Source organism: Bos mutus, chromosome 7 (genome assembly GCF_027580195.1).
Source record: "Bos mutus isolate GX-2022 chromosome 7, NWIPB_WYAK_1.1, whole genome shotgun sequence".
In the NCBI taxonomy this organism is placed as follows: Eukaryota; Metazoa; Chordata; class Mammalia; order Artiodactyla; family Bovidae; genus Bos; species Bos mutus.
The window spans coordinates 14,356,758-14,375,575 of NC_091623.1; the positions used below are offsets into that span (position 1 = coordinate 14,356,758).

General features: G+C 35.8%; 1 protein-coding gene across 6 annotated transcripts in view; it reads left to right on the plus strand.

Annotated features, from left to right (window-relative positions):
• XRCC4 (X-ray repair cross complementing 4) overlaps positions 1-18,818 on the plus strand; it is a 323,318-nt gene that overhangs the window by 135,251 nt on the left and 169,249 nt on the right. The gene's annotated exons all lie outside the window — the stretch shown is intronic.

The following is an 18,818-nucleotide window of genomic DNA, read 5'->3' on the forward strand; positions in this document are numbered from 1 at the left end:
TATTAAGCATAGATGGGTAAGTGGCAGGCAAGATATGACTGCATGATAAATATCTCCAGCTGAAAGCTGGCTGCCTTTAACATTTGAGGTCTTATCAGGCTAGAGCTACGTGAAGGAGCAGGGTGATCTAGAATGGTTTAGATTGTCCTGAGATTAAGTCCTCTCCCTATTCAGACGAGATCGGACACTTTCAGGGTGGTATGGCTATTGACTTCTCTTACGATTCAGAAAAGTGCTAGAATAGAGGGAGGTGGGTTAAGAAAAAAGATGAGAAATGGCAGTTTAAAGTACTTAAGCCTTACTTAATCGATCAGACCAGCAGCTTTTTAAACTCATGGATGATTTTTCTAGAGTTTTACAAATTGCTTTGAGGTAGGATCCCCTGAACTCATACATACAAGGTTCTGATATAAATGTTCGTTTATTTAACAAATATATTTTTGAGTGTTTATTATATACTGAGAACTTTTCTGTGCAGTAAGGGTGCAAAACACAGAAAGTTCCTCTTTCATGGAGTTTAAATTCTAGACAGGGAAACAGATAATAACAAGGTAAATAAATTTAAGTTTGTTGGGTAGTGATAAATGCTGAAGAGAAAAATAAACCAGGGAAGGATAACAAAAGATGTCAGGGAGGAAATAAGAATGAGGGTTGTGATTTTAGCTAAGGCACCAGAAAAGACCTTGGTAAAAAGGTAATAAGTCTGTCTGTGGAAAGAACATGCCATGCTGAAAAAGCAGTTGAATACAGAGGCCTTGATGTGTGAGTTTGCCTGATGTGTTCAAGCAATAGCATGGAGAGCAGTATGCATAAAGTGAAAAGATGAAGACAGGAAGAATTAGGACATGAGGGAGGCCAGATTGTGTATAAGGTCTTACAGGTCATTGTAAGGATTTCAGTTCGCACTCTGAGTGATACTGGAAACTGTTGCAGAGTTTTAAACAGTCAAGTGACATGATCTGACTTGTTTTAATAGGATTAATCTGTTGTGTTGAGAATAGGATCCTTACTATAGGAGGATCAATATGGAAGAAGATATAACAGACAGAAAGCTAGTTTAACAATGAGTGAAGGATTAGAGTGGCTTAGACCTGAGTGAAAGCAGTGAAGGTGATAAACGAAGGGAAGATTCTAGAAATGTTTAGAGGCAGCAGATTTGCTGTAAAAGTGAATTAGAAGGGAAAGACAGCAATGATGGTAAGCTTTTTGGAATGAAGTACTGAAGGCAAGCAATTGAAGGAACTACCAATTTGGGAGAGAGTGTAAGAGGAAGGTCTCCACCTCAGTTTCAGAAACATTAATTCTGAGATATTCAGCAGGGAGCTGGACATAAAAATTTGTACTTTGAGGGAGGGCTCGCTGCTGACATATAAGTAAAAATGGTATTTAGAGCTTGCTGAGATCTCAAGGGAGTTAGAGAAGACAAAAGATCAGTGGTCCAAGAATGCCATACTAACACACTTGAGTGTACAGAGGTGGGAAAGATGAGGAGACCAACAAAGTAGAATGAGGGGGCCGCAAATATTGTAGGTGTGGTATCTTGGAAGGCAAGTCAAGAAAGTATTTCAAGGAGGAGACAGTGATTAGCTGAGTTAAATGCTTCAAACTGAGCAAAGATGATAAGGATTGAGCACTGACTGCCGTATTTAGCAACACAGATATTATTAGGGATCTTAATAAAAACATTTTCAGTGGACTGGTGGGAAATAGAAGAGAATAGGAGATTCAAAAGGAATGAGAAGAGAGAATTGGAGAACAGATAGCAAGTATGAGCAATACTTTTAACAAGTTTTACCATTAAAAAAGAGGAAAGACCCAGGTCAGTAGCTGAAGAGGAGGGTGAGATCAAGAGGGTATTTTTTTTTTTTTTCTTAAATGAGAGAATTAATGTCATGTTTGAATACTGATGGGGTGAAAAAGGAGAGAGGGGGAAAAAAGTGTCCAGGCAGTAGACAGAAGTAAGAAATCCTGGAATATTGTCTCTAAGTAGATGAGATGGGATCAAATACACAAATGGCAGGATTTAGTTAGCTGGGAGCTTGGTTGCTTCTCCCAATGATGGGAAAGAAGGTAGAATAAATGGATAAAGACAAAGAAAAGTGTCTACTTGTATTCATGGAAATATACTGGTGTTGATTAATTTAGTTGATTGATTAATTCGAATTAGATCACACAATCACACACAAATTCTCATTTTCACATGAGAGTAAAATTTCTTTTAATTTGGAGGCTGTGCTTGGTTTACATTGCTACTGCTACTGCTAAGTCACTTCAGTCATGTCCGACTCTGTGCAGCCCCATAGACGGCAGCCCAACCAGCTACCCCGTCCCTGGGATTCTCCAGGCAAGAACACTGGAGTGGGTTGCCATTTCCTTCTCCAATGCATGAAAGTGAAAAGTGAAAGTGAAGTCGCTCAGTCGTGTCTGACTCTTAGCGACCCCATGGACTGCACCCTACCAGGCTCCTCCATCCATGGGATTTTCGGAGGAGCCTGGTAGGGTGCAGTCCATTAGTGGCCCATTTAAAATGAAATCTCTTTTTTAATAATAATCAAATGTAATTGAAAGTTCACAAGGAAAGGGAATACTCTTTCCATTTGAACATTCTGAACTTCTATTAAACACAATGGCCTTTGATTTTGTTCCCTATTCAGAGTGTCTCACAAACCTTTGATGTAGATGAAAATTATTTTTGAAGAGAAAATATATGGTTAAATATGGGTATATGAGAATAGGGTCCTTTATGTGTTCAGTCTCTTTTAAGCAAAGCTTTAAGCTATAATTATACTATTTTAAATTTGGCAAAATTTCTCCTCTTCAAAAATGTTTAGATCATTGAATATTTTTTATATATTTTACATTATTTTTTCTTTAACCCATATCTAGTTCACTACATATTTGACCATGGGTCTCTGATTGTCTCTCTCTCTTTTTTTTTTTTTTTTGCATTTAACTTGCTTTTGACAAGTTTTAATTAAGAGCATTTTTATTAGAAATTTTAACTGTTCTTTTCTCTCTGCGTCTTTAAGAAGTATTCATGAAACTAAAGTTTGCTTTAAAGAAAAGTGAATCTTAGATAGAAAGTGCTTGATATGTCATTAAGCACTGGACTAAACAGATATGAGGAGAAGCATTTTATATGTTAAACAATAAAATGAGCCTCATAATATACCAGATTTCCATAAACTATTCTTCTTTGGTGACAAAATATATTCTTAGTCCATGGGATTTTCTCTTATCTAGCTTAGTCCTTTGGCTTTTTATATATTATTATTGAGTATTTGGGGAGAGCAGTGAGAATTTCTTCCTTAACTTATTCTGCCATTTTGACAATAACTTCTTAGAGTATAAGTAAATACATGAATTTATTTTAGATATTGCAGGTTCATGTATGCTTTCTATACTATAAGAACAAGAGGAAAACAAATGAATGGAATTTAATACATTTATCTTTCAGAAAACCATTTCTTTCAATGGCTAAATGTGTAACTTGATAATTTTTATTATGTAAATATATTTTCATCATTAATTATTAAAATCACCAAATTGCCTCATGAGTTGTTTACATTATTACCTCAGTCCTACAGAGGTTTAGTGAGACCAGGATCATTTAGTGATTCCACAACATTCATTCAAGTAAAATATTTCTTTATGTGTATACCCAGAAGTAGGGTAGGAGTGTCATAGTTTGTAAGAAACTAATAGGTAACCTCATGCGAAGAGCTGACTCATTGGAAAAGACTCTGATGCTGGGAGGGATTGGGGGCAGGAGGAGAAGGGGACGACAGAGGATGAGATGGCTGGATGGCATCACTGACTCAATGGACGTGAGTCTGAGTGAACTCCGGGAGTTGGTGATGGACAGGGAGGCCTGGCGTGCTGCGATTCATGGGGTCGCAAAGAATTGGACAGGACTGAGCAACTGAACTGAACTGAACTGAATAGGTAACATTTTTATGAATAAGCAATCTGTTTTATTACTTTTTTCCTCCAACATTTTTAAACTTTCCTCATTGTTAGGATTGTTGAGGAAATAACTAGTGACAAGTAGTCCAATCTAATAAATGACATCATGTTCATATGTACTATACCACATTTAAAGGTTTACGAAAAGTCTTTAAAGCATTCATGAACAGTTTATTAACTAACAGGAGATCTCTGAAGTATTCTGAAATTGGAACATCACAGTTGATACCACCCCGTGACTACATTTTATATTTTTCTGTAGTAAAATTTGCTTTCTCTATGTTCTAATTTCCAAAATTTCTAGAGAGCAGTGGTTTTATAAACTTTATTATTTCCTACATTGTGACTGCATACTAAGTCCTGGGGTTTGTAGGTATTGCACTTTATTTCAGATTAAGATTATGATAGATAAGCTAGGTGCTGTGTTTGCTATTTATAACTCGGTTCTCCGATTACAAAGGAGGATAGGTCATTTCACTCTCTTCTAGTGGGTATTAGTTCCTTGTGGCATTAAGACTCCTGGTTAGTCTGGATTTTTCCTACCTCCAGGATTGTTTCTGTTTTTTAACTCAGTGGAAACCTACTGGGTTATTATAGGTATCATTAAACGATCTTCTCTACAGGAAACCCTCTTTCTTTAGTTACCATTCAAGGTAACACCTGATGTCCATTGCTGTGGAGAAACTTCAAGTTGAATTATGTGCAGTGAATAACAGAATCTCACCAAAATATCCAGTGATATAAGCATAATTGATATAGCATCTTAGTAACAAAACATTACTAAGCAACAGTTTATCCAAGTGGCTTTTCAATTGCCCCAACAATATCTGATCTAACCTAAGAAATAATTTAGGATTATGCAGATTTTTATAGTTTCCTAATCATTTTATACTATATTAAAAGTAGAATTATGTGAAAACAGTTTTTAAATATATATGAATGTTCTAAGAATTTTAAAAATTATCATAAAGCATTTATTAGTCTTAATTCAAATTGTGTGTGAATATTTAGTGGAAAAAATTAGATTTATTTTATAGAAATAGGATCTTTATGTGAAGTATTTGGAAAACATGGTTAACTGTGTTCTACTTAGCCACCACAAGGGAATTATTTTAATGTCTCATTAATTATGTTTAATATAATTTAAAACTTACTTTAATGGATAGTCAATATTTTTAATTATAATTATTTCTAATAAAAATTAACAAATTTCTTACATTTAGAGAATAGTTAAATCAACCTTCCTAAAAGTACAAATAAGAAATATACTTATTCTAGAATGTTTTTGCTTGCTACACTTTGTATTAAAGGTCCACAACCACGAAAATCAGCTTTCTTACCACTTTCTCCATAATTATTAGCCTGAAATTTAGCACATTAGTTTAATTAGTCTTCGTTCGTATCCAACAGGAAGGTCCCTGTATAACTGCTATCAGTAATTCAGGCTTTTGCTTAGTTGGTGGGCTTCCTGAAAGGAAGTGTGATTATAGAATGGCCTTTTTGAAAATAAATGAATGGCTATGTCAAACAGTTGATGAATACTGATATAGTAGCTTTTAAAAATAGAACAGAATCCAAAATTTCCAACTATCAAAGAGCTCGTTGCTTTGAACACTGAATGTCCACTCACAGAAGGGATAACATGTCCTGCCAAAGAGATTACTCAGAATTCAGCTTTAGAATCGTAGATTATGTCCTTAATATTCTCCAGCTTGTTTATCATAGACTCATTTGTTTCTAAACTCTAAATAAAAAGCTTGATTTAGAATAACCTATCACAAAACTGGAAAATCAATTTGAGTAAATTTCCTAGCAATCATGGGCTCTTATTCATAAACTACCTTGTGGAAGAATGATGACATAATTTGAGGCATCTAGATCTAATATAGTTATAGATCTTCTATTATTAATACAAGCCCATCATTTTTCAGAAGAGACAGAAGCCTAGGAAGGTTGAGTACATTACTGTTGGTCACACAGGAGAAAATAATGAGAAAGTGTTTGCCCTCTTTAATGATTGATTGCCTACCTTTGCACATTTCTTTTTGAGCTATTATAAAAACCCTGGGGAATGTGCTAGCACTAAGGAAGTTGTCACCGATGCAATACAATAATGATAACATGTTTTTCTTCTAAAGAGAAGAGAAATCCTAAAGAGAAAAGAAAGCATAAGTTTTCCATAGAGATAGTCAGTATTATTAAATAAGGAAGGCTTTATGACCTAAACCTTTTGGAGAAAATTCCAGAATGTACATATTTCTATTGAGGTCATCCTTTGTATATATTTTTTTAATTGAGATACAGTTGACATGTGACCTTGTGCAATGTGTAGATTTGGTACATTTATAATTACAATGTGACTACCACTGAAGCATTAGCTAACACCTCTATCACATGACATATCTAAATATCATTTCTTTTTTCTGGTAAGAACAATTAAAGATCTAGTCCCATCGAAACTTTGAAGTTTTTAATTCAGTATTATTGACTCTTAATTATTATGCGATGCATTAGATCTGCAAGACTTACTGATCTCCTAGTTGTAAGTTTGTAATCTCAAGTAGTATTTCTCCGATTTCCAACCCCCGTCCCCTAATAGCTGTCATTCTACTCTGATTTTATGAGTTTGGGTGTTTTAAGTCCACATATAGGTGCAATTATACAGTGTTTGTCTTTTTCTGTCTGACTAACCTCACTCCCTGTGTATTTTAATTGCTTTAGACTTTAACTTAGTATATTATTTATTTGAGAACTCTCAAATGTATCAAAGGTTTTTAGCAAATCTATGATAACTTCTCTGTATCCCACTATTAAAATGTAACTTTGGTATAACTTCCTAGTGATAGCTTATGGTGAAGGGTGTCAGATTCGTGATCTCTGAAAGAAAGAATTTCACTTTGGGACCAAAGACATAGCTTCAGTCACTTGGAGCTTCGTGTGGCATTTTTATTAATGGAAATGGATGGAGAAAGCTTCTGACATGGACATCGGAGGGGTATAGAGAGCCCCACCTGCTAGTCTTATCAAGTCCTTATGTACTTTTTCAATTAGTTACTGATGATAGAAAGGTCTTACCAGACCCACTCCCACAACATACGTATCCTTGAGCAAGGTGAGTTATTTTTTTGTGTGTGTAATCATTAGCTCTGGGATTAAAGAAACTTCAGTTCAGTTCAGATCAATTGCCCAGTCATGCCCAACTCTTTGCGACCCCATGGACTATAGCACGCCAGGCCTCCCTGTCCATCACCAACTCCCGGAGTCCACCCAAACCCATTCCATTGAGTTGGTCATGCCATCCAACCATCTCATCCTGTGTCAACCCTTTCTCCTCCTGCCCTCAATCTTTCCCAGCATCAGGGTCTTTTCCAATGAGTCAGCTCTTCACATGAGGTGGCCAAAGTACTGGAGTTTCAGCTTCAACATCAGTCCTTCCAGTGAACACCCAGGACTGATCTCCCTTAGGATGGACTGGTTGGATTTCCTTGCAGTCCAAGGGACTCTCAAGAGTCTTCTCCAACACCACAGTTCAAAAGCATCAATCCTTGGGGGCTCAGCTTTCTTTATAGTCCAACTCTTAAATCCATACATGACTACTGGAAAAACATGGCCTTGACTAGATGGACCTTTGTTAGCAAAGTGACATCTCTGCTTTTTCATATGCTGTCTAGGTTGCTCATAGCTTTCCTTCCAAGGAGTAAGTGTCTTTTAATTTCATGGCTACAGTCACCATCTGCAATGATTTTGGAGCCCCCCAAAAATAAAATCTGCCACTGTTTACACTGTTTCTCTGTCTATTTGCCATGAAATGATGGGATCGGATGCCATGATCTAAGTTTTCTGAATGTTGAGCTTGAAGCCAACTTTTTCATTCTCTTTCACTTTCATCAAGAGGCTCTTTAGTTCTTCTTCACTTTCTGCCAGAAGGGTGGTATCATGTGCATATCTGGGTTATTGATTTTTCTCCCAGCAGTCGTGATTCCAGCTTGTGCTTCATCCAGCCCAGTGTTTCTCATGATGTACTGTGCATATAAGTTAAATAAGCAGGGTGACAATATACAGCCTTGACGTACTCCTTTTCCTATTTGGAACCAGTCTGTTGTTCCATGTCCAATTCTAACTGTTGCTTCCTGACCTGCATATAGGTTTCTCAAGAGGCAGGTCAGGTGGTCTGGTATTCCCATCTCTTTCAGAAATTCACACAGTTTGTTGTGATCCACACAGTTAAAGACTTTGGCATAGTCAATAATGTAGAAATAGATGTTTTTCTGGAACTCTCGCTTTTTTGATGATCCAGCGGATGTTGGCAATTTGATTTCTGGTTCCTCTGCCTTTTCTAAAACCAGCTTGAACATCTGGAAGTTCACGGTTCATGTATCGTTGAAGCCTGGCCTGGAGAATTTTGAGCATTACTTTACTAGCGTGTGAGATGAGTGCAATGTGCAGTAGTCTGAGCATTCTTTGGCATTGCCTTTCTTTGGGATTGGAATGGAAACTGACTTTTTCCAGTCCTGTGGCCACTGCTGAGTTTTCCAAATTTGCTGGCATATTCAGTGCGGCACTTTCACAGCATCGTCTTTTAGGATTTGAAATAGCCCAACTGGAATTCCATCACCTCCACTAGCTTTGTTCGTAGTGATGCTTCCTAAGGCCCACCTGACTTCACATTCCAGGATGTCTGGCTCTAGGACCTCTAGGTGAGTGATCACACCATCTTGATTATCTCGGTTGTAAAGATCTTTTTTGTATAGTTTTTCTGTGTATTCTTGCCACCTCTTCTTAATATCTTCTGCTTCTATCAGGCCCATACCATTTCTGTCCTTTATTGTGCCCGTCTTTGCATGAAATGTTCCCTTGGTATCTCTAATTTTCTTGAAGAGATATCTAGTCTTTCCCATTCTATTGTTTTCCTCTATTACTTTGCACTGATACCGAGGAAGGCTTTCTTATCTCTCCTTGCTATTCTTTGGAACTCTGCATTTAAATGGTATAGTTTTCCTATTCTCCTTTGCTTTTCACTTCTCTTCTTTCACAGCTATTTGTAAGGGATCCTCAGACAGCCATTTTGCTTTTTTTGCATTTCTTCTTCTTGGGAATGGTCTTGCTCCCTGTCTCCTGTACAGTGTCATGAACCTCCATCCATATTTCATCAGGCACTCTATCTATCAGATCTAGTCCCTTAAATCTATTTCTCACTTCCACTACATAATATTAAGGGATTTGATTTAGGTCATACCTGAATAGTCTAGTGGTTTTCCCTATTATCTTCAATTTAAGTCTGAATTTGGTATATTGTCCGTGATCTGAGCCACAGTCATCTTCCAGTCTTGTTTTTGCTGACTGTAGACAGCTTCTCTGTCTTTGGCTGCAAAGGAAAAAAAAATATAATCAATCTAATTTCGGTGTTAGCCATCTGGTGATGTCCATGTTTAGCATCTTGTGTTGTTGGAAGAGGGTGTTTGCTATGCCCAGTGCCTTCTCTTGACAACCCTATTAGCCTTTTTCCTGCTTCATTCTGTACTCTAAGGCCAAATTTGCCTGTTACTCCATGTGTTTCTTGACTTCCTACTTTTACATTCCAGCCCCATATAATGAAAAGGACATCTTTTTTCAGTGTTAATATTAGAAGGTCTTATAGGTCTTCATAGAACCATTCAACTTCAGCTTCTTCAGCATTATCGGTCAGACATAGACTTACATTACCGTGATATTGAATGGTTTGCCTTGGAGATGAACAGAGATCATTCTGACTAAGAAAGTTAGTCTTAGGCAAAATAGATTGTTGCCATAACAACTCAGAGCTTAAAAAAAAACATCTTATGTGACTAAGACAAAGAAATATAGAAAATAAAAGTTGTTCCTTTCTCCTCCTAGAGGGACCCAGATTCCCTATCAACCTAGCTAAGAATTAACTCTCTCATTTGGTAACTATTTCTATATCTTTATATGTTCTTGAAGAGATAAAAATAAATTCTGTTAAGAATATTTGTCTCTGGCTGTGGGTGAATGAGAAGGTTGGCACATTCTCTCCTCCAAAAGTAACTGCAGATCTAAAATTGCCAAAAAGGAGATAAATACATTCTTCATTGCTCTTGAAATCAGCAAAAAGCAAACAGCAATAAGAGAGGTGCCTGAGTGTGTGCTAAGTTGCTTCAGTTGTGTCCCACCCTGTGCGACCCAATGGAGTGTAGCCCACGGCTCCTCTGTCGATGGGATTCTCCAGGCAAGAATACTGGAGTGGGTTGCCATGATGTCCTCCAGGGGACCTTCCCAACTCAGGCATGGAATCCTGGACCAAATAGGACTCACTTAATTATCAGTGAAGGGTGATCCTCACATCCAGTAGTATTGTTGGTGACAGTAATGCTCTTGGCAACAGTTGCTAAGTGCGTTGGGCCAATGTTGTAAATAAACTGAGGTTAGATTGCTGTGTGGCTATATTTATACCATTTTTCTCCAAGCATCTAGAAATAGGATTTTACTGACTATGGCAACTTGAAATAAGTAGTCATCTACATGATGCTTCAGTGGGTAATATATATATGAGAAAAAGGTACAGGGTAACTTATTTAACTTAAACAAGTTTTTTCTTTCCTGTGTAACTTCTCAAAGTCTTGAATATGTTAATATTCATAACGATGAATCCAAGAAAGTATTGAAAAACACATCTCAAGTTTATAAGACCTTGAGAACTTTTAAAATGGGTTTTATTATTCTGTGACACCCAAGTAAGAAACCCTGCTTTGTATGATTTGATTCATATATGAATTAGGTGAGAACAGGGGAAGTATCTAAAGAAAATAAATATTTCCCATATTTCTGTATGTCTCAGTTTTAAGGGGACATGTACTGAATGTGGACGGAGGAGCATGTAAGTAAGGTTATAATCTCAAAAGGTAGCGTAACCCATGAGACTATATTAAACCTCAGAACATGCAGTGACTTGTACTAGTTCTGAGAATGGTTTAAAAATGATATCTTACTGTTGTTGTGGTAAGAAATCTGATCTGAGAATGGACTCTAGGACAAGTGTTGGTTGATATAGTTAATGTTAATTGGTGACAGAAACTCTACATAAATTCTTTTCAACTTGGTCTGTTCAATCCAGTGAGATCTTAACCTCTGGTTCTTTTTTTCTTTTTTAGTCATTTCATTAATTTATTTACTTTTGGCTGTATTGGCTTTTCACTGCTGCGTGAGCTTTTCTCTGGTTACGGAAAGCAAGGGCCGCTCTCTAGTTGTAATGCACAGGCTTCTCATGACGGCTTCTGTCGTTGCAGAGCACAAGCTCTAGCAGACTTTAGTAGTTGCAGCATGTGGTCTCAGTATTTGCAGCTCCCAGGCTCTAGAGCCCAGGCTCAGCAGTTGTGGTACATGGGCTTAGCTGTCACACAGCATGTGGGATCTTCCCGGATCAGAGATCCACCCCATATCTGCTGCATTGGCAGTCAGATTCTTTACTACTGAGCCAACAGGGAAACCTTTAACCTCTGATTCTTAAATAATGTTTAGTGGGGGGATCTTTGAGCCCTTTGGAATTATAATTGGATAATAATTATCCAATTTTTTCATGTCCATCAAGTCGGTGATGTCATCCAACCACCTTAATCTCTGGCATCCCCTTCTCCTCCTGCCTTCAATCTTTCCCAGCATCAGGTCTTTTCCAGTGAGTCAGTTCTTTGCATCAGGTGGCCAAAGTGTTGGAGTTTCAGCTTTAGCATCAGTCCTTCCAATGAATATTCAGGACTGGTTTCCTTTAGGATTGACTGGTTTGATCTCCTTGCAGTCCAAGGACTTTCAAGAGTCTTCTCAAGCACCACAATGCAAAGGCATCAATTCTTTGGTGCTAAGCCTTCTTTATGGTACAACTCTCACATCTGTACATGACTACTGGAAAAACCATAGCTTTGACTATATGGACCTGTGACCGTAAGCAAAGTGATGTCTCTGCATTTTAGTATGCTGTCTAGGTTTGTCATAGCTTTCCTTCCAAAAAAGAAAGGGTCTTTTAATTTCATGGCTCCAGTCATCATCCACATTGATTTTGGACCAAGAAAATAAAATCTGCCACTGCTTCCACTTTTTCCCCTTCTATTTGCCATGAAGTGATGAGACTAGATGCCATGATCTTAATTTTTTTAATGTTGAATTTTAAGCCAGCTTTTTTACTCTGGTTTTCTACATTATATCTTTATTTTACACACTTAAGATCTATTTGATCTTAAAGTTTAGAAAAGTTCCATCTGAGACTAATTCTGTGGTTCTAGAATATATTTATATTATTGTGAAAAAAAATCAGATTTTACTACCAAGTCATGAAACCTTTAGGTGGGTATAGATGATTGTAGGTGTAACTGAGTATTGCAACACCTAATAAATGCAGAAGACGTTGTACTGTTTGTGGGTTTTTTTGTTTTGTTTTGTTTTAGATTCATTGTAGTAAAACAAATTTCAGAAATCTGTATTACTATATTTATAAATTTGACTGAGAAAAATGAAGCTAAACATTTTCACTGTCACTTTAAAACTGCAAACCATGACCCTGTTGAGACAAAGCGTGTAATGCATCAGCAATCTCTAAATCAGCTGAATGTCTATACTGTAATGTGTAGGATTCTCATCTCTCCGTGACTGTGACAGGGATCACCACCAGAAACAGCACATCTGGTTCCTTTAGTCATTTCATCAATATCACCTATAAGCCATACTTAAGATCAAAAGGATAGAGAAGGTTACCAGTGATGAGGTTCTGGAATGTAGCCAGCCCACCAGCATTGACAATGTTGCTTGCTGCAACTTAACTCTGAGGGCCTGGGTATGTGTGAAAGATGGATATCAGCAGGCTTGCTAAGTAGTCTGAATGCATGACATAGTCACAGAGAACAGTTACAAGGAGGGTGGGCAAAAGAAAGACTTGAAGTGAGACCCTAAGTGTCAAATCCAAGCCTTGTAAAACTTGGGAATGCTGAAAAATAGTAGCTGCAAAAATATACATATCAACACTCAGGATTTTGTGGAGAGGGTGGAAGGGTTATAATTTGGGGAAATGAAAGAATAAAAAGAAAACTTAGGGTACGTTCAAGCACAATGACTAGGTATGCTAACAACCTTCTTTCTTTCGATTTTAAATGGCATAACTTGGACTAAATCAGAGGTTGTGAATTGTTAATTCTTGCTAAAGATCTATGTCACATACTTTGTTTTTCCTCAGTGACATCAGTGTTTCAAGTAATAAATTTGAATGTATTTAAACAGGGCATAGGTTTTCTTATTTTCTGTACTCCTCAATACTTCTCTTAGGTCTGGATTACTTCATTCATTGATATCACTTGTGTAATTTCTGGAAATATTTTAATGTGTGACCCCCTGGAAGTTGATGATTGTACTGACAATGAAGATGATCACAATAGTTCTTCTAGCTCTACTCCTATGATATCATTAATACTGTTACTATTACTACTGTTACCACCACTACTACGATCACTGCCATTACTACTTCTACTTTTTCTATTACTGTTATTGTTCTGTATGGTTCCACTACCATCACTACTAGGAGAATCATCACGACATCCACAACTACTACAGACCCATACTCATGGCACTTACAAGTGGGTACCAGAGTCTATTCTAGGTTTCTTAGATGTATTGTTTCATTTACACCTAATAACAATCCTACAAAGTTTGTACTATGACTGTCACCAGTTTAATCTTAGTTCTCCCAGCTTATCACCATAAGCTGGGAGAACTGAAGCACAGAAAGATTAGAGAACTTGCCCAGTGTAACAAGGCTAATAAATTATGGAGCTGAGATTCTGACATCTCTGAGAACCCTTCCTGCTGTAAAGTTATTTGTATTCAATAAATAGAACACTCTAACTTATTAAAATCTTAGAGTTGAGTATGATTTTATATTTTTCAATTCAAGTATATTTTGATGCCTTCATTTTTATAAAATAAGGCTCCTAAAAAAGGAAGCATGGAATATTTGGCCTCGTTCTTACTTAATAGAATGGGCACACATTCTTCTAGGAAAGCTACAGCCTGGTGACATTAATGCACCATTAAGATGAATGGGAATGTTCATGTGTCTGTTGAAAGCCCATAATTTAATGGCAAAGCAAATAAGGCAGGAGATGGTGATTTGTACTCAGTACTTGATTAAAAGGCTCAGGTAAAGAAGTGCTTAATAAATATTAAATAATACTATGAAATGTCCATATAGACATTAAAAATACAGATTTGTAGGTTTAATTATAGTTTTAAATATAGACTTATTCTGTATGCTACTCATATGTTATTTTATGGATATAAATTAAGAATTATTTTATCTTTCTGGTGAATTGACTTTTTCTTAGCATTATGAAATATCTCTCCTATGTCTAGTAATGCTTTTTTCCTTAAAGTTATATCTGTCTGATACTAGTACAGCTCTTTGTTTTCTATGTATTTCAACAAAATATTACAGCTTCTTTGGTGCAGAAAAACAGAGACCAGCTTGGTTTGCAGAGAATTTGTAAAATGTAAATTAACACCTTAACTGAATCCCACTAAAAGATAATTAAAATCAACAAAAACGACTCCAGAATTTAAACACTATACTTCATCCTTTCCATGTCTCTTGGTATAATGCTCCACCTTTTATTGTTGGAGGTGGGTTTTATGGTATTGTGAGCTGGACTTGAGATACGATGCTTTGACATGTACTGTGATACTCTTAGGCATTATGGTGGCAAATATTGTGATGACTACAAGATGCATTAACTAAGATTATACATGTCAGGTTGAACTCTTTCTTCAATATATCACCTTGGTGACTCCAAGGTTATTAAAACTGCTGAGACCAGGAGTGTTAACAGTTGGTGATAGGGTTTCAGGGATAATTCTGTTATTGTTGACTGAAAAGATCAATGATGGATTCTTCAGAATGCTTTGCTTTGAATGCATTTCTGATGATTTTTCTTTGGGAAAAAATGGTTAAAATTGAGTACTAACAAGATTAATTTGAATTAGAGAAGTATCTTCTGACAAATGATCTTCATTCTATCAAAACTATTCTAGCAGGAAATATTAACATATTTTTTGCTGAAAATGAGTTTTGTGGCCAAATGAGTTGGGAAAACACCAAGTTAATAAAAATTAAACCTGTTTCTTTACTTCTAAATTGTTCAATCTTTAATATGGTAATTAGTATGCATTTTTGAATACAGCATGCACTATTCCACAGATCAACATTTGCATTGTTAGAAAGTTAATTTATTTCCAACAGAACGTGAGGTTATTAAAAATTAAAGTGTGCAACAATATTTGGTATACTTTTTAATTTGCATTCCTATATTGAAATTAATTTCATTGATATTAGATTAAGTTTTTAATAAACAGTGTTTACTGAAATAGAGGCTCTGTGTGTTTATTTACTTTTATTGATTATCCTTTTTTCATAGATACATTTGTAGCATACTTGATATGGAAGTACAAAATTATGAAGTTAGGTAACACAACATTTTAAAATAAAAAAGTTTAATGGTATTAATTTTTGAGAGTTAAAAAAATGTTAAATAGGTTTTGTGTGCCTGACAAAAGCACTTGCCACATTCTTTAATAAAAACGACTAATTTCAAAGGCTAATTAATATGACTTTCTTTTTGAAAACTCTGAAGGCTTCTTTTCATGATTTTTCAATTGCAGATCAAGCCTTCACAGGAGCTCTTTTTCTGCTATATTTATGGTATACCTTTCCAAAATGAAATAAAATTAGACTTCACTACTATTAGAGTCAGAATTCTCATGAATAGTATCTTTAAAACATGGTGTGTGCAAAGTATTTTATACTTGCTGTAATTTCCATTACAAAGGACATCAGCAATAATGAATCATTTCTTTAAAAAATTTAGTTGCTTCTAAGTGACAATCTTTCATTTACATTATATTTTTAAACTGAAAGATAAACTAAACAAACAAAAAAATAGTGTCTGATAGTTAAATGGAGAACCTCCCATAGTCATGCTGTCAGCCAGAAAGCCTTTATTTTCAAAGCCAGTTTCTTATAGCTCATGTTACAAAGGGTGTGATTGGCAGCTCAGTCACTTGGTAACTCAGAATAGGGAGTGTTGCTTTAAAAACAGAAGATGAAGGTGCTGCCACTTGATTAGCATCTTTGTATTTGTTGAACATTCACTTCGTGCTTGTTTAGGACCAGAGAATTGAAAACCAAAAAATAAACACTTTAAGAACTATTCTGTGTGGCTCACTTAGAAGACAATTTTGACATTTCTTGAATCAACAGTTCTTTGTGATTGTGAAGAGGAAAAGTCAGCCTCTTATAAGAATTCCTTTTTGCCTAGGTTGCTTGTGTATTGTTCTATTTGCTTGTTTAAATATCATATAAATTGTAACAATTCACATGTTTTAATGGTACCTCATCCTAGTGCTACTTCTTTATTTGAATGTCAGTGTCATGAAACTAAAACACATGTTCATAAGAAGCTTAGCCTATTTTAATGGAAAAGATTTAGATGGTGAGCTGAGAGCTCATATGTAATCTTCCTTTTATTATTGTGGATAAGGGTAGGTGTCCCTTACCTCTAAGCCTGGCAAGGATTCTGAAAGCCATGTATCAATAATATATATGAAAATGTACTCTGTAGAGTACATAGACAGTAGTATTCTTATCAACGTTACTCTTTGATTTAGGAATGTACGTATGCCAAAGAACTTTTTTAGACACATCTTTCTTTGTTTCCCATACTCTTTGTTCTGTGTTCTAAGAGGTAGTAAATTCAGTGTTATTCCTGCATCACCTAGCACAGGGCATTGCTCACAATAGGATTTTAACATTTGTTTATAAAGTGAATGGATCCTTTACCATATAATTGAATGTAGTTGACATGAACACAGTAAATGCAGTTTACATTGGATTATATTTTTAATTCATTTTACCTGTCATGTTTTTAAACATCATTAGTAAAATTGGACAGATTTGGTCTTTTATTGTCATTACCTGGCATAACATCAGGACTGCCTCACAGTTTATTTTAGCATCGTAATATTGTTAAACAAAGCCCAGCAGTTATGACTTTTATTTGGCGCAATTTCCTACCTATTTCAGAAGGATAAAGTATGGTTTATTCAGTTGTTTTTCTCTAAGCTTCATAACACTTATTTAAACATTGTGTTATATCCAAATTAGCCTAAAAGACTCCATTCATTCTCTGTTCTTTGGCTGGTGTGCCACTTACTCACAGATTCATTGACTATGATTGATTATAAACTGCCTGTGAGACCCACTTACATGGATTCGTCATTTGTTAGAGTTTAAATGAGTCACAATTCCCTCTGCTGTTGGACTTTACAACGTGTAATAAGGTGTTTTTAATGGCTTTCTGTACAAAATACACTTCTTTCATCTGCAGGTTCAGCTTGGTTTAAACCTCTTTTCTTGAGACCATCAACCCAAAGAAGATTTTTATTCTTGATTATTCATTTCTTTCCATGAAATATTTTCTTTCTTAAAATATTTTAAAAGCCAGAGTACAAACTGATTATGCTTCCGTAAAATATTTTCACAGAAAAGTTGCAGTATTCTACATTAGTGTTTTCATCAAAATCACCTTTTACATTTTCTGCATTTCTGATCAATTTTAAAATGTTTGACAAATGCGACCAACTTAATTAGTTGTCTACTTGCCTGATCTTGAGCTTCTAAAGAAAAGGGACGATACCATAGTTTACTCTTGCTTCCCAACAGCAGTACAGTGCTTTTTACCTAAGGAGTAGCCAACATTTTTTGTCACACTGAATTGTCCTAATATTTCTATAAAAAGTCTATTGAAAATCTTGCTAGGAAGAGCCGCACAGAGGTTTTTAGTAGAACTATTGCCTCAAACCGAAGAACCAAATAGTAGCCAAGCTGTCATGTTTCTTAAGTGGCTGGGCGAGAGACTAGGCATAAAAGCATTAGGACTTTGATCTGAAAGTGCTCATACAGTTTGAGGCTGAATATGTGGAGTTTTGTCCAAATTCATAGATAACCTCTTATACCCCTTTCATCCTAATACCTAAATTAGGATGCCTGTGATTACTGTAGTCAAATCCTACTGAAGACCAAGGTCAATGAAGCTGGTAAGTTTCTGGCCAAAAGAGTAATGGGAAAGTGAACTAACATTGATTTTATGCTGCTCTGTTGGGATGCCATACTAGGTGCTTTACATAATTTATCTCATTTTATCTTGCCCTCAATCAATATCAGGCCTTAGAGCTCTCAATTCAAGAGAGGTTAAGTCATTTGTCCAAGGTCACTCACTTAGTATGATAAACAGCCAAAATTTGAACTCACTTGTGGCTGACAACTCAACCCATTATTCAGGCTCTTTTATTATTAATTAATAGCTAGATTTGGTTGTTAAATCTTAACTTCTATGCGTGAGTTGATAAGATTTAATATAAAGAATATTAAAAAACTATTTTGACATTTATTATACTAGAAAATAAATAGTTATTGAGACATTATTTATTATTTACTTGGATGCATAGAAAGAATAAATCTGTAAAGAACCCTTTATATAAGTCCAGGGTAAATGTAAATCTTGTTAAATCTTTAACTTTGACTTGGATACCCATGTGTTCCTGTGTCTGTCTGTGCAACAGGCAAATGGAAGTATCCAACTAGTTCTGATTTTCTCTGGATGTGAGTCCAGAGAAAGAATAAATGCCTCTTTTACTTTTCCTTATCCTTTACCACTATTGCTGTTGTTAATAATTGACTAAAGGCCTTCTTTGGTATCCGTGGGGGATAGTTTCTAGGAACCCTGTGGATGCCAAAATCCCAAGGATGCTCAAGTCTCTTCTATAAAATG